This window comes from Chelonia mydas, chromosome 6 (assembly GCF_015237465.2).
Source record: "Chelonia mydas isolate rCheMyd1 chromosome 6, rCheMyd1.pri.v2, whole genome shotgun sequence".
Taxonomy (NCBI): Eukaryota; Metazoa; Chordata; order Testudines; family Cheloniidae; genus Chelonia; species Chelonia mydas.
The window spans coordinates 100,564,736-100,589,807 of record NC_051246.2 but is presented as its reverse complement, the minus strand read 5'-3'; the positions used below and the strand labels follow the sequence as shown (position 1 = coordinate 100,589,807).

The window sequence follows — 25,072 nt, the reverse complement described above, 5'->3', positions numbered from 1 at the left end:
AATAGATAGGCTGGAAATAGGCTCCGACTTCCTAGAGTGAGGCAGCACTGCGCATACCCAGAGGCAGAAATATACACGCCTAGGGGACTTTTACAGTGAAAATTTAGTTGTAAAGTGAGTTTAGGAGCCTATAGGGCTAGGAGGCAGCCGAGCAGGGGGTTAGTAGATCACAGTGGCACCTAAATTTGGGAGTTAGGTGCTTAAGTACCTTTGTGGATCAGGACCTACACTACTTATTAACCGCTAGCTGTGAACTGAGGCACATCATCAGGGTAGTGTGGGGATGACTATGTTGTTGTTGCTTGTGCTGTACCTTTTCTTTGAATAGAGTTCAGTCCTTAGTGCTGACACATGCCTGCAAATTCACTTAAGAGGACATTTGGTGAACCTCTTTTTCTCTCTCTCTCTCTCTCTCTCACACACACTCTCACACACACACACACACACACACCTTTCTTGATGATACTTTCAGATAAACAGCCCTGGCACACACACACACACACACACACCTTTCTTGATGATACTTTCAGATAAACAGCCCTGACAAAGCCTCAATTTCATTTTATCTCTACAGGTAGGCCGAGGGAAAAAAATCAGTGCTGTCTGCCTGCAGCCCAAACAGCTCGCTTTGCTGCCAAGTGCCTTCTCAAAAAGGGGAAGAATACAAACTAATTTCATACCTGTTCAGTAATAGGCATTGTTCTAACCATATCTCCAATGATAAGCGGCAGGAACAGCTTGTTTTCTCATTGCTAAGCAACGGCTCAAACAGTGTGCAGAATCTCAGCCAGCCCTCATGGGCTGATAAGGATCAGTGTCTGAAGTTCTTGTTTGCATTCTGAAGTCAACAATTATTGTAGTTCTCTATTAGCCTTCTTTTAAGATGGGTTGTGGCTGGACAAGATCCAACCACGATCCTGCCTTAATGGCCATAAAATACTCTCTAGAGTTTTAATTCACTCATTTCTTTCTGATATAATGGGAAACTGAAATAGGTGGTGATGAGGACAAAATAAGGAAATGTGAAATGTTTTTTTAAAAAGTAAAACCCCACAGTATATGTGGTGCCTAGTCATGCATGGGGTAGTCTGCTTTAGGTATACAATGTACTATAAATCATCAGATGGCTTTTGTGTCTGCAAATGCAAAGACATCCACCCCTTGCAAAAAACTAGTAAATTAGGAAAGCAGGAATCCACGTGAGACAAGCTACAGAAGCTCCTGTTCACTTGGCTTTTCCACCAACCCTGAGTTTAACACTGTAATAGCCTTTGTACACACCTCTAAATAGCAGAACAGACCATTTTGGGCTGGATCCTGTCGAGCTGGGGTAAGAGTGGCTGCATGCATGAGTACAAAGGAAAAGGCTGAGCAGGGCAAGGCACACAGTAGAACGTGATCCTGCATTAATGAGCATTGCTGTGCTACTGTCAGATTACTTTGGCCGGCTGTCAGGAGTGAGGCCTAGGAGGACAACACACTTCATGAGCATGATGAGGATTATACTTGGCTCATATTGCCTCAGTCACACCCATTCTCTGCCCTTGTGAGTAAGGATGCAGAAGCACAGGAGCCTCGAGACTTACTACTGTTTGGTGTGGAAGTCCTTACTGACTTACAGAAAAGCAGTTAAGCACACACGTAATCCCATTGACTTCAGGAGGACTGCTTGCAATACCTTTGAATACCCTGCTGTGCAAAGACTTGCCAAATCAAGGCCTTTATATAACAAACTGTCAGGAATAAGTTTTCAGAAAGGTGTGTGAAAACTGCCTGAGTCAGGAGACTAACACATCACACAATGATTTCAAAATACAGGGGTGAGAAGTTGGAACCATCCCTGGATACTGCTTACTCCAGTGTTGTCACCTCAGAACATATGAGAAACTGCCAACAATGGAATACAAGGCAGACTTGCGCTGATGCATCATGTTATGTAACTTCCACTTTATCATCCTGTCTGAAATTTCAAGTCTGCCCAGCAAATAAAGCCAGAAAATATCTGTTTTCAAAACTGGCTGTAAATGTTCTTTTATGTGAATGACTCAAATATAACCTCAAACTCTGGACATTTTCAGTACAGGCTTTCGAACAGTATCCGTCGTTTCACTTGTCATTACTGGCAAGAACTCCCTCTTGTGGAATGATGTCTTCCTCCCCTCCCCCCACCACGTAGTACAAGATTTCATAATAAAACTGATGCTGATAAAGGTTTTATCTACATGAGGATAGTTAATAATAAACCACAATAAAACCCCACTGAAATAATCTTAAACTCGTTAAATGCAAGGGAACGTAGACATGAAACTCATTCCTAATTTAATAATTCCTACCATTGTCCCCAGACATTGCAGAACACGGAGACAAACTCTGTTGAGCTACATTTCAGTTAGAAAGGGACACAGTTTAAGAATAATGTAATAAATTGTATTATATGTAAACAAGAAATATTGCTGAGACCCAAAGTTTGGAAGTGTTGGGATCTGGGATTTTGGCTCAGTTCTTTCTAGAGATATGGTTCATATCCCCATTTCCCCAAATGTGGGGGATATTTGGATGCAGGGTTTTGGGTTAGACAGATCTCTAATTTAAACAGAGCCAGTTCACAGCAGTCTGTTATAGAAGAAGGGACCTCAATCAACCTCTCTTTCCTTAGGCCAAGGACTAAGGGCCAGATTCACAAAGATATTTAGGTGGCTAGCTGCCTTTTTTGACTTAATTCCAACAGTTGGGTGCCACTGCCATTTGCAAAACTACTTTCAGCTGCTGCCTAAGTTTCTGCTAGGGGGAATGCACAAAGCCTTTCACGTTTTGATGCAGCCCTACTGTTAACTAGTGCAAGCGAAAGCCCCTGCAGCCTGGAAGGAGGATTTTCAAGCTACATGTTCCCCCACCAATCTCCCAGCAGGTTTGAATCCCCACTCTGCCTGATTTGGAGCAAGCATTTTGAATCCTCCAAGTCTCCTACATCGCAGGTGATTGGCCTAACTACCAGGCCATTGAGTATTCTGGGGCTGTTGGAGCTGTTCTCCTGTTGGAATGGTTGCACTTGGAATAAATAGTTAAATATTCACTGGAGCAGAGATGTGAACCTGAGTCTCAAACCTTCCAGGTGTGTGCCCTAGCCCTTGGGTTATGGGGTCAATCTCTTTTTTCCTCTGGTCCAATTAATATTTAATTATTTATGCAAAATGGAACAACTCCCACAGGATGAAGGACACTCAGATCTCCCACATCCAAGGGGAGCGGCCTAACCTCATTATAGCCAAGAGCCCAGTGTGTCTTCCTTTTGCTGATGTTTTATGAGAAAGGGCTGACCTGGCTTAGGAAACTAGCTCCTGAAGACGGTTCATAGCTGAGAATCCTGAGTGGAGGGAGTCACTTGCCTCCTGCCTGCTAGTTAGGGCTCTGATCAATGAGTGTTAGGTACCTAAATACCTTCAAGGGGCAGGGCCTAAGCTTGCCCCTTTCCTGTGCATTTCACTCCAGCTCAGCTTGCTGGCTTCTGAAAATCCCTTTTTTAAGGTGCTCAACTCTCCTTATACCTGGGGAACATGGGTGTCTAACCTGGGTTTAAGAATTCCTGTAGACAGCAGGTTTCAGAGTGGTAGCTGTGTTAGTCTGTATCAGCAAAAACAATGAGGAGTCCTTGTAGCACCTTAGAGACTAACAAATTTATTTGGGCATAAGCTTTTGAAGTGGGTTCTAGCCCACGAAAGCTAATGCCCAAATAAATTTGTTAATCTCTAAGGTGCCACAAGGACTCCTAGACAGCAGGGTACCTTGGGGTTAGGTGTAGCCTTGCCTCGTTTTCTTTTTCCTCACATGGGATTAGTGTTTATCAAACACTGCTCATTCATGTAAGTCACATTAGCTAAAGAAGAGGGATTCATTACAGCATATTTAAACCACCACACTGGCAACCTCAGCATAGAGGTTGAGGCTTGACTGGTATACAGAGTGGTGTACCCTCTTGCCCTCTGCCAGCTTTGCACTGAGGTAGGTTGGAGGGGCAATGGGGGCAAAGCTTGCACTGTTTCTCTCAGTCTATTCACTGGCTCTGTGGATTTCCTGGCTTGCAGTTTTAAATCAAACCTTTAATGCTATTAGATTTTTTTTTTAAATTGATAATTCTAAAGGAAAAAGAAAACCATACAGTGTACCCCCAAACAGAGCTGAGGATTGGTGTGCTTGCATCTGGGCCGGTTTATTGAGCTGGGCAGAGAGCTTTATCTCCTTTTCGCTTTGAGAAAATTGCTCCACTGGCTGTAGTTGTTTTGAACTTTTAATGTATATGACACTGTGTGATTGAAACGTGACCATTTATATCATTAATATTGCCACTATTATACAATTGCAACAAATCTTGTACAAAATATGTCCTGTAAGGTATCAATGGAAAAGTAAGATCTATCATCGAATATCAGGGTTGTAACCCCCTGCTCAAAGCAGGACCAATCCCCATTTTTTGGCCCAGATCCCTAAGTGGCCCCCTCAAGGATTGAGCTCATAACCCTGGGTTTAGCAGGCTAATGCTCAAACCACCGAGCTATCACTTCCATATGATTATCCTGTTTATATGAATGTATTATCCTTTTTTCTAAAGTTATGACTATTGACTATGTACCAGTATTTCAAATGTGTGTTTTCTCCAGGGGTAATTTACATCCAGTCTGGCCAGCACATTATGAATGAACTATTAGAGTCAATGGCCCATTAAGGAACACTTAAATTTTACAATGAACCATAGAAGAAGCTTGTCCCCGCCCGGTGAGCCTTCCTGTGGATGCTTTAGACATAGTATGGGTAATTGCCACTCCTCTGAGTCATCAAAGCATTCAAGGGCATGTGACTAGCTCATGTGACCATGGACTCCATCTTGTGCCTGTAATTTTCCACAAGCTCAGACTGAGAGCAGACCCTCCACATGGGAGAAGGTATAAAAAAAACCCTGGCTGGAAGCATCTCCGTTTGGCCTCTTTCCTGCTCTGATCCCTGGACTATGGATTTATACTAAAAGGAGCATTCTTCCAATCAATGGACTGAGGACTTTCCAAGCTTTTGGAAGTTACAAGAGATTTTACAAGCCAGCAGTTTATTCCATCGCTGCTATAAACCTGATCCAAGAACATTGCAATGAGTGTTTGTATTTGTTTTCCTTGACCATTTTAACTATCTCCTCTTTCTTTTTTTTCTCTTATAAATAAACCTTTAGGTATTAGATACTAAAGGACTGGCAACAGTGTGATTATTGGGTAAGATCTGAGTTATATATTGACCTGGCTGTGTGGCTGATCTCTTGGGATTAGAAAAACCCTTTGTTTGATGAAACTGGTTTTACGTAACTACTCATCATAAAGTCTAGTGTCTGGGTGATGAAACAAGGGCTGGGATACCTAAGGAGACTTCATTTCTTTCTTCTGGTTAACCAGTGTGGTAAGATAGAAGTTTACTTTTGTTACTGGCTTGGTATATTTTATGGAAGAATAACCACCAGTTTGGGGTTCCAGAGTAACAGCCGTGTTAATCTGTATTCGCAAAAAGAAAAGGAGTACTTGTGGCACCTTAGAGACTAACCAATTTATTTGAGCATAAGCTTTCGTGAGCTACAGCTCACTTCATCTAAGGTGCCACAAGTACTCCTTTTCTTTTCACCAGTTTGGGGGTGGGTCTGCCCCATTTCTCAGCAGTTTGTCCTGAATCTGGTATTCTCAGCTGTGACCCACTGAGGCACGGTGACAATGTGTGTCAAAGGTGTTTTATTCAAAATTGAAACAAATAAAATAAGTTAGTCACTCCTCAGAATGCATCCGATGAAGTAAGCTGTAGCTCACGAAAGCTTATGCTCAAATAAATTGGTTAGTCTCTAAGGTGCCACAAGTACTCCTTTTCTTTTGACTCATCAGACGTACTTTTAATGTGTTAAAACTTCCACCTCACTATACTGGCTATTTTGAATGCAGCAAGGTCTGCCATGTAGAAACATGTACACTCTACCTGACTGTGTACAATTGCTCCTTTGGAGACATTGCAGTTTGACCAAAACACATGAATATGTTCATGAATTTCCCCCACTGAGAACCAAATTTAACCATTCCTCTTGAGGAGTCTACAACCCAATCATTGCAGTCCTGAGCAAGTGCATGTGAACTAGAAAATGAGATTGACTAGTAAAAAAAAGTGGTCTATTTTCATTATCCAAGCTGAATTAAATGGAAAAAAATAAACACACTGCATAAATAGTAAAAAGAAAATTAGAAGTTTTTTTTTTCTGTTTAATTATCTATGGTGAGTTACTAATAGAAAATGTATTTTAAAATCTGGTTTTCAGGTTGACAATTAACACTTTACTTAAAAACAAGCATACCTCTGATAGCTCCTCAGACCAACATACTCTGTTGTTTAAATTGCTTTTCCAGATTTTTTTTTTTAAAAACAAGAGAGGATTTTTGACCCGGTGGCCTGTCATAGCTCAAGTGGATGTCATGATAAGGAACCACAGTGCAGTGGTACCTTGTCAGTCTTCTTTTCTTTTCACAGAAAGGAGTCATAATATTAATGCAGAGTTCTTGTGATTATTTATATAGCAGCATCAAGATATATGATGCCATTCAATGGGCAGAATGCCCCAAACATGTCACAAAGGGTTGCGCTCACAAGGCACAATAGGACTGGTGCGATACAAAACAAACTAAACAGAGTAGTGAGAGGGTGTGGTGGCCAGAATGTGTTAGACTGGGAAATAAAAAACCCCAAACCTGAAAATGTCATTGGGCAGGTGCAGTTGACAATTTAAAAACATTTAATAACTCATTTTATTTATATGTGTGTATTTATATATTTGGAAACACTGAACTGATCCAGTTTACAAAATGGACTTAATGACCTGTAAAATCTTATTTTAAATAGAGGCCAAAGCATGCAAAACCAACAGACTTTTGTTTTCTTATAATTTTTGTACTCATGTAACTTTAAATCTCAGATTTGACTGCACAAAATTCCATCTGAAAACACTTCTGAGATTGGAGTTCAAGAGGCCTAAACACAAGAGTTTATAGACAGAAATACTGGCAGGCCTTTAATTCTCACTTACAAGGATGGATTTTGAAAAATGGAATATGTACTGTAGCTCCACATTTCACACCAATGCTGGAGTCATAATTCTGAGAACATTCTGGAAGGTCTTGAATGTGATAGTGCAGCTGCCACATTTTAAATCTTTCCTCTAAACCTTTGAGTGGCAGGTGACTGAAGGGCTTTGGGTCCTGGTAATAGGGCATAGAACCATTCACCATTAGGATGATGGTTCAAATTCAGTCCACGTCAGTAATGACTGAAAGCAGTCTGAGGCTCAGGAGCTGCAAGTGGCTCTTTAATGTGTTTCCTGTGGCTCTTTGTAGGACATGATATTAAAACTATGTTTAATTATTTAATTAAACTATGTTTAATTATTTAATTATTAATCAATCAAAGTTATTAACCAATGAGGATTCTTTTACTATGTTATTACCCAATTGTAGAATACTTGGTAAGTCATTTGGCTGTGAGAAAAAAAATATATATAAAAAGAAACAAACAATGAATTCACACGCTACTGTGGCTCTTTTGGGTAATGTTGATCGCTAATTTGGCTCCTGAACCACTAAGATCTGAGTATCACTGACTGAAAGTCATTACTAGCTGATGACTGTTGGATGGTTTACTTGAAATGACTTGGTGGGTTTTCAGTCCACATCATAAAAACCACCAGCATGATTAGAAATAACTGGGCACAGTAAGAAGGCTCAGCAAAGTGGCCCAACTGAGATATTCTCTCCCAGTACAGGTGGCCTTTTCAAGTCAAAGTTTAAGGCATGTTAGCAGGGAAGTATTGAGATATTTGCACTGCAGCTGTCCATGCTGTACCTGTTTTGTGGACAGAGGACTCTAGTTTTCAGGGCTGTCAACTGAGCACCATCCCTGGGCACTAAATTAGCTTGCTAGATGTGTGGGTGGGTACCCTTTCTAGCAACTAAATAAGTTCATCCCATTCCATAGTGAATAGTCACAATTTCTTGCCTCAACAAACTGTGCCAATATAAAAAAATGCCATGTGTGAGCAGGAGAGACATTAACAATGTATTTGGGGGAAGTTTTCTACTAGAAAATCTACCTGCCAATCTGGCTTGTCATTTTTCTCAGGCGAATATCAGTGTAGCTAACCCTGAGTGACCTAATGTTTTACAGTGGATTCAAGAGGGATTGAATAGAAGTCAGTGTCATGCTACTAGAAACTGAAAGGAGAAAGTGGATGATGTGATAATTCTCCACACTCAAAAGTGAAAATAATGACTTCCAGTAGTTTGGAGGAAATGAACTGAAAGGCTCAGCTCTGGGTAAACTTTCAAGGGGCAGTGTCTTCTGCCACTGAGTGTATTCATGGGTTGCAGATAGTGGAATGGCCTTCAGCTATGGAGGTTAGCTGTGATGTAAGCAGGGAAACCTGTTGAATAAGCAGTGATGGACCATTTGACAACAGTACTAAGGATATGGTGGAGCAGCAGATGGCACTGCTGCCCCTATAAATGCCACAAATATCCACTGTGCCATGGGCCACAAATGTCAACTACTGTGACATAGCGAGTGTGGGCTGCCATTCAATAAGCTGGTTGCCAAAATCCCTGCTGCCTTGTGGGTTAAGCCTTTTGACTAAAGGGTAGGGTTCCAAACCAAAACAAACAAACAAAAACTGGTTGCACTTGATTCCTGGAGCTTTTGTTCAGTATTAGCCCCAAAGTTATACCATAATAACCTGACCTAATTGTCCCTAACTGACATGCAATTTGACTGGGCCTTGGTGTGAACCAGTACTTCACGTGTCTGGATGCGTGAAATTGGCAACTGCAGGGATAGGCACATGAAATGTAAGAGGACTGAATCAACCCAGGAAGCTTGCCAATATATGCAGCGAAATGGAAAGACTAGACATTACAGTAATGGAACTAAGATGTTTTGGAGAGGTCAAGATGACTTTATCACACGTCTGCTGAGAAACAAAGAACATGTAGTTATCAGTGCAAATGGATGTCAAAGTAGGAGGAGTGGCAATTAAAGAGGATAGAACTGTATCTGGATGGATTGAACAAGCAAATCTGTCATCTGAATGTGTAATGCTAATAGTGATAAAAGCACCTCCAAAAGATACAATGATTATTCAAGTATGTATGCCAATAACTGCAGATTCTGACGAGATGTTGAAAAATGTTATGAAAACATTGAAGAAGCAATGAAGAAAGCAATGGAAAGACAGAGTGGTAATTCTTGTCTGGGAGACTGGAGTGTAAATGTAGGAAAGGCAAGAATAGCTGTGGCAGTTGGCCTATTTGGGTTGGTGAAAAAAACAACAGAGGAGAAAGATTCATAGTTTTGTGAGAGACATGACCTCACCTGCAATACTTATTTTAAAAACAAAAAGAAAGCACAAGGGAATCACCAGGAGGGATGTATACAGACCAAATTGATTTTTTTCATGATCAACCATAAGTATAGAAACAGTCTTAGGAAGGTTAAGGTTATGCTAAGTGCAGCTTGTGATCAGATCATAGATTGGTGTTGATGAGACCGAATATCAAACTGAAAAAGTTACAAAAAGCTAAACGCTATGTAGGATGGAACCATTAAGTTCTGAGAGATCAGGAGATACAAAGTCAAGTTAATGAAAACAAAGTGCAAGTGACTTGGGACTGCATCAGGACCTGGTCTCAAACCGTAGCCCACTGGCTTCTTGGAAAGTAGCCTTGGCTATTGCACCATGCCAACTCCTCAGTTACCAGGGAATTCACAGACTCTGGTGGGCCAAATTCCAGGGTTCCGTAACCTGTTTCCTGATTGGCCACATGATCTTGACCCTGATTGGTTGGTGATCATATATAAACTTTCTGCATCCTTTCTGCTCTTGTTTGAGCAATGAACCATTGCCTGTTAGTTGCTACTTGAACCCTGCTTGACCTCGCTTTGCTGACTTGCCTGACCTGTCTTTCTGCCCAACTTGATCCTGCCTTGCTGCCTCACCTCATTCCACCAGCTACCTCGATGTACATTCCCCTTGGATTGGATCTCCTGGCTATTGGATCTCTTGCATAAACTCTGATCACTGAACTGGACTGCCTTTCAACCTGCCTGACCCCTGGGCATTACAGAACGTCTTTAAAGGTACTACTGAAGAAGCTACTGATAAATATGTGAGGAAGAAGTTACTCGCTAAGAAAAACCCCTGGATAACGGATGAAATCTTTGCTCTGATGGATGAAAAAAGGAAAGTAAAAGCAAAAAGATTGACAACGGAAAAAGAGGAACACCAAAGAATAAATAAAATGGTAAAGAATAAATGCAGATTACCAAAGTCTGAATGGCTGGCTGAATGAGAAATGCAAAGAAATAGACAATATTTGATGGCAAGAATATGTCAAGGAACTATATGGGCCTGAAAAACCTCGACTAGAGATCAATCAAGTAAGACCTCCAATAATGTATTAAGAAATCATGTCAGCAATAACAAGACTTCTGAATGGAAAAGCATTAGGTTGTGACAGAATATCAGCTGAATTGTTAAAAGCATAGGGGATGAAGGCTTGAAAGCCCTGTCAGAGGTAATGAAGAATAAGTTGGAGAGAGGAGAATTGTCAGAAGATTTTACAACCTCACAGTGTACCCAAATCCCCCAAAAGAACAATGCTATGGGTTGTAAAGACTACAGAACAATCAGTCTAATGTCACATGACATTAAGATACTTTTGTGAGTTGTTCAAGTCCAAATATAAGGAAAGACTGATAAGTAAATAAGTGAACAACCGTACAGCTTCAAATGTGGAAAGGGCATGATAAACGCCATTATGAACTTGAAGCTCATATTAGAAAGATCAATTGAAATGGGGAAAACTGTATATTTGTGTTTCATTAACTTCCAAAAAGCATTTGAGAAAGTCTACCAAAACAAATTGCTCAATATATTAAGAGCTGTAGGGATTGATGGATGTGGCCTCCGAAAGATACAACAATTATACTGAAATCAGAAGATTATTTCCAGTTATAATGGAAGATGAAAATGAAGATCTAAAAGAGATCAAGAGAGGAGTGAGACAAGGTTGTATGCCACCAACTTTATTCAACATTTATAGCAAGCATTTAAATTAATTGAAGAAACATAAGAAGATATTAAGATGAATGGAAAATGGTTGAATAATATCTATTATGCAGATGACACAGTGCTGTTGGCTGATTTCAGCAGAAGATCTGATAAAGATATGAAGATTATATATGAATATGGCAAAGAATATGATCTAGAGTTTAATGTGGAAAAGACAGTAACTAAGGCCAGGACCCTGGAAAAACGTGCAAGATTCCAGTGAATGACACAGTCATACAGCAAATGAGAAATTATTGCTACTTAGGAAGCATTATTGCAGAAGACAAGATAAGATACTGAAGTCGTCACCAGAATAGCAAGAGCAAAAGAGACATTCTGAAAGAATAAACATGATAAGAGGGACATAAATCTGAGACTTAATTCCAACTCTTAAAAGCATAACTTTGTTCTGCATTAAATTACTACAGCTGTGAAACATGGACATTCAAACAATCAATAATAAAGAAACTACAAACCTTCGAAAAATGGTGTTATAAAGAATTCTGAAAATATCATGTATAGACGATGTAACCAAAAGTATTGGAGATGACTGGAGTTCAGCAAATGTTCATTAGAGATTTTATGACAAGAAAGATTTGATTTTCAAGGCACATTTTAAAAGGTTTAGAGGCTGATGCATGTTTATGGGCACTGGAAGGGAAAGCTGATGGCAGGAAAACATGAGGCAGAAAAAAAAAGATCTTGGATGGACAATGTAATATCCTGGGTGGATCACAAGGACTGTTCATCAACAAAGAGATTAGCAGAGGATTGTACAGAATAGGCTACCATGGTTGCAAACCTCTAGTAATAGAGATGCCACGTATGAAGAAGAACCTACGGGGTACTTAAAAACTTTAAAAGCTCAAATCAACATCAGACCAAAGAATTCCTTTTGAAATTCCTCTGGATATCTGTTGTCATTCAGCTCTATGAATCTACATTATGGTTTGCAATTTAGTGTACAATGCCGATAAAACTGAAGCTAGTTATCTACTATGTAAAATGATATAACATCTTTCATTCAAGGATGTCTAAGATATTTTTGAATATTGTTGATCATCTTCTCACAAGTGCTCAAGTTGTGTTTACTTAAGCCATGTCTATGGTACAAACTTTGGTTGATGCAAGTTACATTGGCATAATGCCATTGCAGTTAGAATATCACTTGTGTGCATGCATACTTGGCTCCCTTTGCTGGTGTTGCGCATACTCACCAGGAGTGCTTGTGTCCATGCACATTGTGGTGCACCAAGTAGATATCCCAGTGCACAACCTGCAACCGTGCAGCACTCTCTCTTTTGGCAATGCATGTTGGGGCAGAAACGAGTCGTGTAGGGATGACTGGGACCAAGGGGCAACTTCCTGGCATGCTACTGTCTCCATCCCATACTGTCATTTGTATCCCATAATTTTCATACCTTTTTTAAAAATCCCATGAACCAACACGGACCTTCTCGTTGTCTGCCATCTGTGACAGAAGCATGGAGCCTGCATAGTTCTGCAGTATTGTCATAAGCATTGCAAGCACAGGACGCACAATCCTCTGCTATTTGCAGAGCCATAAGAAAAAACAAATCGGCAGGAGACATGGCAATTTCTTGGAGGACAGATTGCTGTGGGACATATTGAGAACCACTTCAAGGTCATTGGTGCAGTTGCAGATGTTGGAGAGCCGTTTCTGGGCTCAAGAAACAAGCACTGACTGGTGGGATCGCATCATAATGCAGGCTTGGGATGAGGAGCGGTGGCTGCAGAACTTTTGGATGCACAAGGCCACATTCCTGGATCTGTGTGTCAAACTTGCCCCAGCTCTCCAGCGCAGGGACACCAAAATGAGAACTGCACTGACAGTGGAGAAGCAAGTGGTGATCACTCTGTGGAAACTTGCAATACTGGATTGCTCCTGGTGAGTGGGAAATCATTCTGGAGTTGGAAAATCCACTGTGGGGGCCATTGTCATGCAAGTGTGCAGGGCCACTAATCGTCTCCTGCTATGCAGACTGTGTCTCTGGGCAACATGCAGGACATAGTGGATGGACTTGCAACATTGGGGTTCCCAAACTGCGGTGGAGTAATAGCACGCATAGCCCTATTTTGGCACCAGAGCACCTTGCCACAGAGTACATCCATAGAAAGGACTACTTTTCTATGGTTATTAGCGGGGATGTTTCACTGACACCATTGTTGGTTGATCAGGAAAGGTGCACAAGGTTCACATATTTAAGAACACAGGACAGTTCAGAAAGCTACAAGCAGGGACTTTTTTTCTAGACAAGCAGATTACCATTGGTGATGTTGAAATGCAATTAGTGATCTCGAGGAACCCTAGTTCCTCTAGCTCATTAAGCTGAACACCAGCCACCCCGACAGCACCAAGGAAAGATTCAACTACCAGTTGAGTAGGTGCAGAATGACAGTTGAATGTGCTTTTTGTAGATTGAAGGGAATCTGGAGTTGTTTACTAACAAGATTGTCTCTCAGTGAAAAAAATATCCTTATGGTTATAGCTGCCTGCTGTGTCCTGCATAATATCTGTGAAGCAAAGGGAGTGGGAGGGGAAAGTTGCCACCAGGATGGAGGGCAGAGGTGGAGTGGCTGCCTGGTAAATTTGAACAGCCAGACACAGGATTTATTAGGAGAGCTCAATGTGGAGCTATATGGCTCAGGGAGGCTTTGAAAGAGCACTTTAACAGCGAGCCACAGTAATGTATTGTGCTCAGCCTGGCCCTGCTGTTTTGGGGTCTGTTAGGAATTGTGTTGTGCTTGGTGTACATCAATCAATATAACACTGTCACTGCACCTATTTTTGTGGTGCTCGCTATGTTTGTCACTGATCCTATGCATTGTGTCACACTGTACAATAATAAGTAAGGGGGTGGTTTCAGAATTGCTAGACAGTCTGCAGTGTATTTTGTAACTAAAAAATATGAATTTTTTCCAAATAATGTAATTTTATTCAGTAACAAAATCTGTGCAAAGAAAAATCTGTGCAACTGAAAATCAAATACATTAAGAACTTAATAAGTTAATGGAAAAGAACTTACTAAAGGGAAAGAACATTCATGTCCATTTTGCCTACACATACAGCAACTGTGGCTTTCAAGGATCAGTGTATGTGAAGCTGTGGCTATCCTTAATGTCCACCAGGGTGGAGTGATAGCGGAAGGGATGTGCCCCTGATACCATGTGGAATGTTGGGGTGTGGTGGAGGGAGGTGCTGCAATGGAGTTCTCCATGGACTGCCAAGGGAGGCAAGCCTGTGATTGCTCAACTGTTGGTCCACAAGAGTCTGTAGCATCTGTGTTTGCTGACAGTGAAGTCCCATTATGTCCCGGTGCATTTCACTCTCCTTTTCCTGGTGGGACTCCTGGGCCTTTCTCCTGAAAGCTCTTTCCTTCTACAGGCGGTCTACAATGTTCACCCTCCACACCCTTTGCTCACAGTCTGATGCAGCACTGGCAAAATTTCGCAGACCGTGTCTTCCTGAGTCATCTTCTTTCTCCTCCTTATCTGGTTCATGTATTCCAAGGGTGTGGAGGGGGAATACCTCAAGGCAGCAATGGCAGCAGCTGCAGATAAAACACACAGGCACCACTGTCAGTATAGTCACAATGGAAATAGAAAGTTAAGATTCGGAACTCTCTTCCCTTGCTCCCCTAAAGTTTTAAACAAGACATGCTTACTGACACCTCTGCTTCAGAGTGCTTGTGCATGGCCCCACTCACAGCACCAGATATGGTAAATATGGCCCAGCAGAGGTGAGGGAAAGGAAGATAGAATTGCACAGTTGCATGGAACTATAAGTATAGGGCAATGGCACTGAATACGGGCACCATTTTCCACAGGTGGTGGTGATTTTAGCTGATATCTCACTCCTGAGGTTAACAAAGTTACAGAGAACACAGCTGCTGCTGGATCCCAAAGTCACACAGGCCCATATGTTGCTAGCCTGTGTACTACAATGGTGCCTGCCAAAGTTATCACTGACTGGCGTGGGAAAGTGTTTGGGGAGGAAGAACTAAGGCTGCCATCCCTAGACACCTTCCAGTGAGGATTGCAGAGTACCTCCATGAAAGTTTCATTGAGATCTCTCAGGAGGAGTCAAGGGACAACCCTGTGTACATAAACAAACTGCTCTGCATGGCCCCTTGGGTAACTCTAGAGGGGAATAAAAAGCAGATAACGTTACCTTTCTTTGTTGTACCACTACCACTTCTAGTATGAGTAAATTAATGAAAAGTTGATAGCTATGTCCTGTTAAGTTGGGGGCACCATCAGTATCTCATTGCAATGGGAAATACAATTACACATGTATCTGAGGTTCCTTCCCTTCCATCAGGCTCTCCTGTGCTTGCCTGCCAGGACTGCAGCGGAGTCTCAAACAGGTCCTGGCTCATGGCATAGCTGGACCCCCCAGTTGTATGTCTCTAGTACTCCTTGTCTTCCTCCTCCACCTCGCCCTTATCCTCGCTGTTCATGCCAGGGGCCTATGGCTTGGGCTCCTCAGCAGTACCCACGGTGGTGTATGGGGTGGTGATGGGGTCTCCACCAAGTGTGGAATGCAGGTTTGTGGTTTGGCACCAGATCAACTGTTGGCCTCCCTAGCCTTTTGATATGCCTGACGCAGTTCCTTTGCTTTCACACAGCACTGATGCTGGTCGCTGTCATACCCTTTTTCCTGCATCCCCCAAACAATCTGTTCGTAGATGTCCACATTTCTGTGGCTGGTTCGTAGGTGTGTGCGCACAGCATCTTCTCCCCATGGGTCCAGGAGAGCCAATCTCTCTTATCTAGTCCAAGCCGAATTGCGTCTTGAGGACACAGTCAGCATAGTCAGCTGGGCAGGTGCACACAGCAGTGGAGAGCTGCTAGGTGTGCTTGCCAAGCTGAGCAATCAGGAAAAGGCATTTCAAAAATGTGCAGGGCATTAAAGGGGTGGGGGGCTCTTCTGGAGTTCCCAGTTGTGAGCAGTGTCAGGCATTGCGGGATGGCTGCTGAAGGACTGTTAGGGTTGCCATAAGTAATGCAGTGTCTACACTCATGCTGTCAACCTCAGTACATTGGCCACGGCTCAGTGTCGCTTGGGGAGGGGGTGTTACTGCATCGCCGTAACAGGGCGCTTACATTGGTGCGAGACAAATTTGTGTAGAGACTTGTACAACTAGGTTGATGCAAGGCGGCTTACATTGACCCAACCACATAGTGTAGACCAAGCCTTAGGAAAGGCACTTGCTTTTACTCTTTAAAATACTTTACCCTGTAATATACATATATGGCAATACGTTCCTACATTTATTCCAAAGTAGGGTTTGCCTGAAAGTATTTTCAATTATTTTCCCCCCATGGGCTTTTTTTTTGGAGACTATCCAAGAAAATTGAGTCCTGCCATGTTGTAACATAAAGGTATTGCTGTGATACTGTATTTGATTTACCTTCCTTCTAATGTTCCCTTGGAATTGCTAATTTTATCTTTCATATTAAGGTTATGGTGTGTTTTTCTTCAGAATATTTTTCTGCTTCAGCAGGCAGAAGAAACTCAGTCTTTGCAAGGACGTTAATATTCGGTCAGACTTCACAACAGCTCACATGGCTATTATTCCAGTAGGCATCACCTTCTCCTGGAGAGAAACCATTGTGGTTAATGCAGTTTTGCAAGTCAGTATAATATTCCCTGCATTTCCTTGACACGGTTTAATGGCAAGAGCAGCATGCACCCCGTGTCAGAGAAAATTACCTGTTGACCCTAGATGAAGGGTGATGCCTGTTCTTAACTGAATAGCTATGAAATGATGTGGAAAATCTCTTATGAACAGCCCTATCCCATAGGGAACTCATTTTCTATCAGCTTGCTCATAAGGAACAACTGGTTTTGGCATTTTCTTTTTATAGGATATTATTAAATATATACCAAGTGATTGCCCACCGAGCCTTCCTCCTGGCCATGCTCCCTAATGAAAGCATAAAACAATAAGGAAAGTGAATACAGACGAAAATAAAGAGTGGGAAATGTGATCGGGTGATTTTATTATCCTGATAGAAAACAGAGATTGTGGCATTCCCTTTGAAAGAATCAGTCTTGATCTGCTCATGGGAAATTCTTTTATATCAGAAAAAAGACTGGCAAAATAAGAATACAGGTGATGTCCTCTTGGGATCTTTATAGCTGTATAATGCAAGAGCATTAATTATATCTCTCTGGATAGATACATAGATTAATTATGAGTAATGGAAGGGAAATTAATTTCATGCTCTTGAAAGATGCTGCATGATACCAAAATCCTCTCTTGATTCACAGAACAGACACACTGTCTTCCAAGTATCTCAGCCCTGGCTAAGGGACCAAGTCTGTGAGCAATGTTGTAAATGCAGTGTCCATAACCAATTGAATCTATGGCTTCTCTGCTGAGACTGGCAGCAAGGGTTTCAGTAGTGTCAGTTGTCGTGGTGGTTTCCAAGCTCTCTATAATAGTCCATTGGAACTGAGACCACAAACTCATTACATTGAGGGCCTGATCCTCCTCTCACTTATAATGGAGTAACTAAGGGGTGACTTCCTGGAATGAGGCTAAGCTGTCCATGTGTAAAACTGGTGTAAGCAGCAGGAGAATCAAGCTCGAAAAATGCTATTTTTACTTGGTGGTATTTTACAGTCACTTTGCACTGATTTTGCACAGGTGTAAATGACTGTAGCAGGTACAAAGTAGTGGAGAATCAGGGCCTAAATCTCTCTTGATAGTTCAGACTAATTAAGAGGCAACATGCAGTACAATTCCTGTTCTGTACAGTGACATAAAAGATCAAAACCAAGTGATAAATCATCAGCTGGAAATGAGATCCCTGCAGTTTAGCTGGGCTTCTGATCCGTAAAGCTACTTTCCTAGTTTCTTCCATTAGCCTAACTGCAATCTTTGCCCAGTATGTGCAGATCCAAATTACTCTTACAGGCCAGGATATTAACATTCACAGCATTAATATATTGGGGCCCTTAAAATGAAGTGTGCTAATAGAAAAATCTCCTCAATCCTTTCACATAAATCCCACCATTACGAACTGACAAAAATAAATGCAATGAACTTTCAGTGAGATTGCATCATATAAAAAGGTGATTAAAAATGCATTTGAGGGACTAGCCTTGTCAATACAAATGCATTGAGGAAACCGAGGGTGTTTCCCAGTTCAGCCAGTGATGGAGTAATTACTGTAATTGACTTCTGTAGCTTAACCCAGGCAAGCAGAATTGTTGCTTTTCATGTGGAGGACTTTGTCCTATATAGGGTGACCATATGACAAGAACAAAATATTGGGACACATGGGGGAGCAGCCACAGGCTCACCCTCCCCCCTACACTAGGGCCGGCTCTAGGTGTTTTGCTGCCCCAACCCAAAAAAAAAAAGCCAGAGCGCCTCCGAAGCAAAATATCAGGAGAAATGGCGTCTCGACCATACATTAGTTGGGACGCGGGACAAACAACTAAATATCAGGACAGTCCAGATTTTATCGGGATGTCTGGTCACCCTAGTCCTGTAATAAAAAGATGGGATACTTTATAACGTTTAGTTAAGACAGGAACAATGATTTGTTCTTTAAAGGGACCCTGCCAATTTGTTTTAGATCGAAAATGAGAATTTGTTTGAAAGATGTTTGTGGGGTATGGTAGAGGGGGAGTTGATAGTGGTGCTTATAAAATATTCCTATGAATATAAATGTTGTATTGATTTTTAAATTTCAATGAAAATCAGGATTTTTTTGGAGGGGATTTAAACATTCCCTGCAGTGGTATGAATCCCAGCTCAGTAACAATGTGCTAGTTCATGAGAACCGGAAAGCAAACCTGGCTATAAATTAGAAATTATTCTATTCCAAAATCCTGGATTCAGAAACCTCCAAACTTCCTGGCTACTTGAGACTCACCTCTGGATTGTGGAATCTCTGGATCAAGATCCGAATTCTGTGGCTTGAGCAGGCCCATCTCTTCTAGAAACATACAAAGATCAGTCTCGTTTTACTGTCCTAGAGGCACAAAAACTAAATAATAAGCATGACTGGAGAAAAATGAATCAATGTTTTAAATACTTAGTTTTAATCATTTCAGTAGGTAGCAAGAGACATAAGAAGTTAGTATTAATTATTACGTATTTTCTCTTGACAGTGTTCCTTTTAAAGGGCACAGAAAATATATTTCTGCCATTGGCATTTGGTACTGCTTTCAGTTCCAGCCCCCTGAAGTATTATGGCAGAAATGTTCCTTTTTTATGGTTTTGGGGAAAAGGCTGAATATCTTTTACTCCTGCATTTAGTCACTGTTGGTGTGGGAACTTAAGTGTCAGATCTCTTGGCCATGCTACTAGCTTTTAAACTTTTTTTTCTTTGTGATTCTGTATGTCCTAAAAAGGTATCTTTTGTGTTCTGTATTACTTCTTTCAGCATGGTTAATTTAAGTGATGGAAGGGCCCATTATTTCTTGATGACTGTCTTTCTTATGGGTACTAGGTACCTCTCAAGACCAATAAGCAGGTAGTCCAGCATATCATCATGTACCAAGACTGGATGTTTTTTTAAAAGATATGCATTAAGAATTATTTGGGTGAAGTGCTATGGCTTATGTATACAGGAGGGTTGGATTAGGTGATCACAATGGTCCCTTCTGGCCTTGCAATCTATAAATCATGCAGAGGAGAACTGTCTCCTGTAATAAACAAGCAGGGGGTGATTATTAGAATGTAGATGAGATTTTAACATTAATTTTCTACCTCTCTTATGATGACTAGGAAACTCAAAGCAAAAGTAAAACAAAGTTCAAAGTTTCATTTCTTACAAGGTTACAGCAGAATTAAGGAGAAATTCATGATGAATTTTAAACAATTTTCTTTACAGAATTTGTTTTCAGAGTAGTTTGAATTCAAACGGATGTAATGAATGTCAAGCAGAGCAGAAAACAGACTTGCCCCTACTGCTTTGTTTAGTGCATGGTTTTTACTATCTAACTGCCTGGTGAATCTTCCTTTCCCAATAGCCATAGCTATTTGTTTAGTATTTACTTCCATAATCTACTTCCATTATTTATTTTAAATTATCACGGGATGAACATGAGAGATTTCTTTGGTGGTGAAGCTCTTCAGGGCAGGAACCATCTTCATATGTGAGTATAATGCCGAGACCACTAAGGGCACTGATTCTGCTTGGGGGCTTCTGGATGTAACTGCAATAAATAATAGTCATCTTTAAAATGCTCTAATCCAAACCAGGGTTATGACATCCCCCATTTTCCCCTATCTAAATGCTATAAAACTAGAAGTACAAGAAACCAGGAAGGGAGCAGAAGATATCAATATATGGAAGGCCTGAGTGGTGGCTTGGTAAATAATATATTTGTATTCAGACTGTACAGTACTATAAAAATCCTAGTCCAGCACCATCTAAACGAAGCTTTTAGAAAAGCATCTGCTTTAATCTGGTTTTTAGTGGTGGTAATAGCAGTACTTGATGTGGGATTACTTCAGATGCGTCCTGAGGAACTTTTACTCTCCATTGTAAGAACGACCTGTTAACCTTGAAAACCATCAATTTCTAAGAAGGTGGCCAACCGTTGGGAGAATGGGCAAGAAGCTTCTTCTAAAGCTGATGTCCAGAGCTACCTGGTGGATCAAGTAGCAGGGTGAACAGGCGTCACTTACCCTCCCAGAGCCTAAGCCAAGGACTTCCTGTCCTCCAGCCGCCCACTGGAGTAAGACACAAGAGCCTGCCACTCACTGCTGGAATCTCACGGGGTCCTAGCTTTTTCCCAGCTCTCCCGCTGGGAAATCTGTGAGGGTGCTCAGTGGCCACTGTCCAGTTGTGTGAGCTCAGGAGCATCACGGATGGCCTGGTTTTTTGAACCTCAGAGGTGACTGACAGCCCTATGCTACCCCAGGAGGGCACCTGACTGTTACTGTACCTGAGACCTGCGGGGGGGGGCCCCCCCCATCTTTTAGATGCAGAGGGGAGCTATTCCGGTTGTTGTGCGTGTTATACAGAGTAGCGAAGGGCTAAAAGGAATGCAATAGTCGAGCCGTTGTTTGGCGCTCCCCTTTTGCGCGGGCGATTTAGCGGTGAGAGACGCGACGGAGCTGTGCTGCCAGGGCCCCAGGCCGTGTTACAGGAAGGTCTGCGGCGTTACTCCGCCTCAGAAGAAATCGGTGAGACTCTTGACAACTCTCGATCCCGGAGCATCGTCTCTCAGGCTTGCAGGACAAGCCTCCTCCTTGCAGCCGCTTGCTCCGCGGGAACTCAGGGAGCAGCCGCGGCCGCCGCTGGTGTCCCCGGGAGCCCTTTGCAGGCTGGGGTTGTAATGAGCGGGCGGGGCCGGGGGGGTGCGCAGTCGCAGCCCCGCAAAGCAGCCCCCCGCTCCGCAGCGGAACCGGGGCGCAGCGCAGGGGCCGGCCCGGGAAGGGCTGATCGGCACCGCCCCGCCGGCGGCGGCCTTTCCGCCTGTTCCGCTGATGCAGCAGCGACACCTGGTGGCCAACGCTCATTAACGCAGCCCGAGGCGAACCGGCGCCCGGGGCCGGCGCGCGCCACGCCTCCCCCGCGGCCCCCAAGCACGGGCGGCGCTACCGCCTCGTGCCCCGCGGCGGGCGCCGCTGTAAGTGCTCCAGCCCGGCAGCCGCGGGGCGGTCCGCGCTGGTACCAGCCGGCCCGGACTGCGCTTTTCCCGTGGAAATCAAGCAGCGCCGGCGGGGGCCGCTGTGGCTCGCACGCGCAAGGCGAGCTCGCCCCTGCCCATGCGGGCTCCGAGCGAGCCCCGCCGCGGGGCTGAGAGAAGGCGCCCGGGGGTGGGGAGCTGGAGGTTAACTCAGCTGTTACCTCAAGGTCGCCTGGCATCTTAGTGCGACTGCGGCAGATTTGTAAATGGTGGCTCCATAGCTCAGTGGTTAGAGCACTGGTCTTGTAAACCAGGGGTCGCGAGTTCGATCCTCGCTGGGGCCTCCGCTTGCTTTTGGCTGCCTCGTTTGGAGGGAGTGCGTGTCTTTGCATTAAATGCAACCCAGCTCATTTTGGTATGTAAGGGTTTTATAGTTATAGTGACAATCCTAAATTCCACGCAGCTTCAGTGGGTGTTACAGATATAAGTGCAGTATTTGGGGAAATATAATGGTCTGAGTATATTAATGATCACTCAGTTCTATTAATAATATCAATTAATATCAATATATGAATAATAAATATAAAATATTACTTTAACATTAATATAATTAGCTTTCTTTGGCTCTGTTTTCCCAAGGGGGATAATAGCATCTTTTGAGTGCATTGTGGGGAACTAGCGAGTAAATGTTTGTAAAGCACTCTTTACAATTCCCCTGATGGGAGGTGCTGTGAAATGTTGTTATTAAGAGATTAAGGGAGCAAATTGCCCCGAGGTGGGGAATAAGTGGCATGAAGGGAGTGTGTGCCAGCTGGACAGGATTATCTGCCTCTTCACAGCTTTGCACTGACCCAGGGCTGCGGGTTTTATTTCTATGTCAGAAGCTGCACTTCTGAGAATTCACTTGTCTATTTTTGCTTTTCCGTGGCCTGGGTAGGTTGGCTTGAGAAGAATTAAAGCCCCAGACAAAAATCCACTTCTGCATTGACTTTACAAATTTTTTATCCATTTTTCAAGAAATCAAAAAGTAAAAAATACAAGAAGAAAAATATTTAAAATAATACAACTACCATTAACAATGTGAAGAGGGGGAGAATGCAAACATGGAAGCTTCTTTCTTTCATTCACTTTTTGACAAACGGAAGGACCAGGGCATGACCACAGGCTTAGTGTGGTCTACTTACAAATGTAATGTAATAAAAAATAATTATGACTGATTTGTTTGATTCTAATTGGCCTAAAGAGATCTCTGATTTCTGCACCAATCAAAAACTTCCATATTCAGAAAAGTACATGTGAATTTATTTATAGTATATATTACTTTTATGGCTACAACATTTTCTGATTGGCTGAAGTTTTAATTCAGGTGAATGAATGATGGTCAGCTCTCCTGCCAGTCAGCCTGCCTAACTCTGTGTATTTTTGATATTAAAAGTCCACTAGCAATGAGAGGCGGCAGGTTTGGATAATTTTTGGTGGTGCCCAAAACAGGTCCAAGTACTGCCCCCAGTGGAGTTTGGGCTCTGAGAGGGAGTTTGGGTGCTGGGTGCATGCTCTGGGCTGGGGCAGGAAGGGGTGCAGGCTCTGGGAGGGAGTTTGGGAGCAGGAGGGATGAGGGGTTGGGCTCTGGGAGGGAGTTTGGGTGTGGGGTGCAGACTCTGGGATGGGGCAGGGGGTTGGGGTACAGGACGGGGTCGGTGCTTACCTCAGGCTATGCCAGCTCCCAAAAGCGACCCGCACACCCCTCTGGCAGCAGCTCGGCGCTTGGGGAGGGGGCAGCGCATGGCGACACCGACCCCCGCGGTCACAGGGACGTGCCGGCCACTTCCCGGAGCAGCATGGAGCAGGCAGACAGGAAGCCGCCTTAGGCTGTGTCTTTCAGTGCTAAAACTTTAGTCGTTCAGGGGTGTGAAAAAACACCCCCCCCCCGAGCGACAAAAGTTTTAGCACTGAAAAGCACCAGTATAGACTGTACTTTATCATAAAGCTACCACCCCTCATTCAAGGTGGTTATTTTTTATCTCCGAGAGAGCTCTCCCCCGGCGATAAAGCGTGACTACACTGCCCATGTCACAGCTGCCGGGGCCGTGCTGTAACATAGGCAGTCCTACTGTGCTGCCTGTGGTGGTGGCTGGGGGCCCGCGGCCCTTGTAAATCACCCAGGGGCAGCAGGAGGGGCCAGGAGGCACACAGGGGAAACAGGCAGGGCAGGGCCCCGAACATTGGTGGAGCCGGTGCCTGGGCCCTGAATATTCATGGAGCCCGGGCACCACAGGCCCATACAACTCACCGCCCTGATGGGATGGCAGTGATATGTAGGGAAGAGACTTTTGAGCATCCCAAGGAGTTTCTCCAAAAACCAAAAATTAACCTGTAAAACAAATATCTATAGATGAAATGTGACAGAGTGCTAGGCAAGAAAGGCTGAGTCAGCATTCTGTTCACAGCCGCTCCAATCAAGCAAGGCAGGCTCTGCCTAATTTGTGGGTGGGGCAGGGCAGAAAAGCGAATTAAGCCATTAGGCAGAGCCCACAAATAGGCACAGGAAGGAAGTGGAAGGGGGAAGCAGTATGGGCATGTGCGTGCTCTCCCCTGCTCGTTACAGGAGCTGTATATGTTATGAAGGTGATGGGAATCCATTTGTAAATAAACTGCACAAGGTGTTGGACCAGCACAAAGGTCTCTGAGTAGTTTGTAGACTGGGACAGGAGCAAGGAGGCCCTGTTACATGGAAGTTCAGAGCCATATTCAGTTAATAAAGAAAATGAATGTAACTGTTTATAAGATTTTCCTAAAACTTGTGCTGGTAATTAGCTTTACCTCTGTGGTGACAGGGTGATCCTATATTATCTATCTGTATCACTAAAATGAGCTAATAACATCTTGCAATCAGAGTTTGAGTTATGCCATATCAATACAAGTGTTGTCAAGCAGGCGTGGCCCATCAATTCCAATAGGAAGGTGAACTCTCTCCTTATGCCTGAAATAATGCTCCTGTGCAAGGATGTGATATAAGGTACATGGTTGGGGGGAATTTCTGCCTGATTCCTGACGGTCATTTTGTGCCAAGAAGCATGCTATTTGTGACTACCCTTTTTTTGCTTTTTAGCAGAACACTAGTTGGACACATAAAAATCTAACTACATACATAACTTGAATAATGACAAAAGTTATGGAAAAAGACATCATTAACTTGAAATCCAGTCCATTCCAAATGAGACAAAACTAGTTCCAGGTAGTACAGCACTTCCTGAGTCCTGTCCTGTTTTTAAACAATTTATTTC

General features: G+C 43.0%; 1 long non-coding RNA gene and 1 other non-coding gene across 3 annotated transcripts; one reads left to right on the top strand and one right to left on the bottom strand.

Moving 5' to 3' along the window:
• Window positions 1–14,104: 14,104 nt before the first annotated feature.
• On the bottom strand, window positions 14,105–21,624 carry LOC119566219. 2 transcript variants are annotated; one of them, XR_005225300.2, is made up of 4 exons: window positions 21,102–21,624; window positions 19,079–19,141; window positions 16,600–16,785; window positions 14,105–14,736 (listed from the first exon to the last, which is right to left on the bottom strand). It is a non-coding gene; the product is annotated as an uncharacterized LOC119566219 (long non-coding RNA). The 2 variants fall into 2 exon arrangements; XR_005225301.2 differs by having other exon boundaries at window positions 14,219–14,736; window positions 19,079–19,138.
• A 435-nt stretch (window positions 21,625–22,059) lies between these two features.
• Window positions 22,060–22,132, top strand: TRNAT-UGU. Its single transcript has one exon. It is a non-coding gene; the product is annotated as a tRNA-Thr (tRNA).
• The last annotated feature ends 2,940 nt before the right edge of the window (window positions 22,133–25,072 follow it).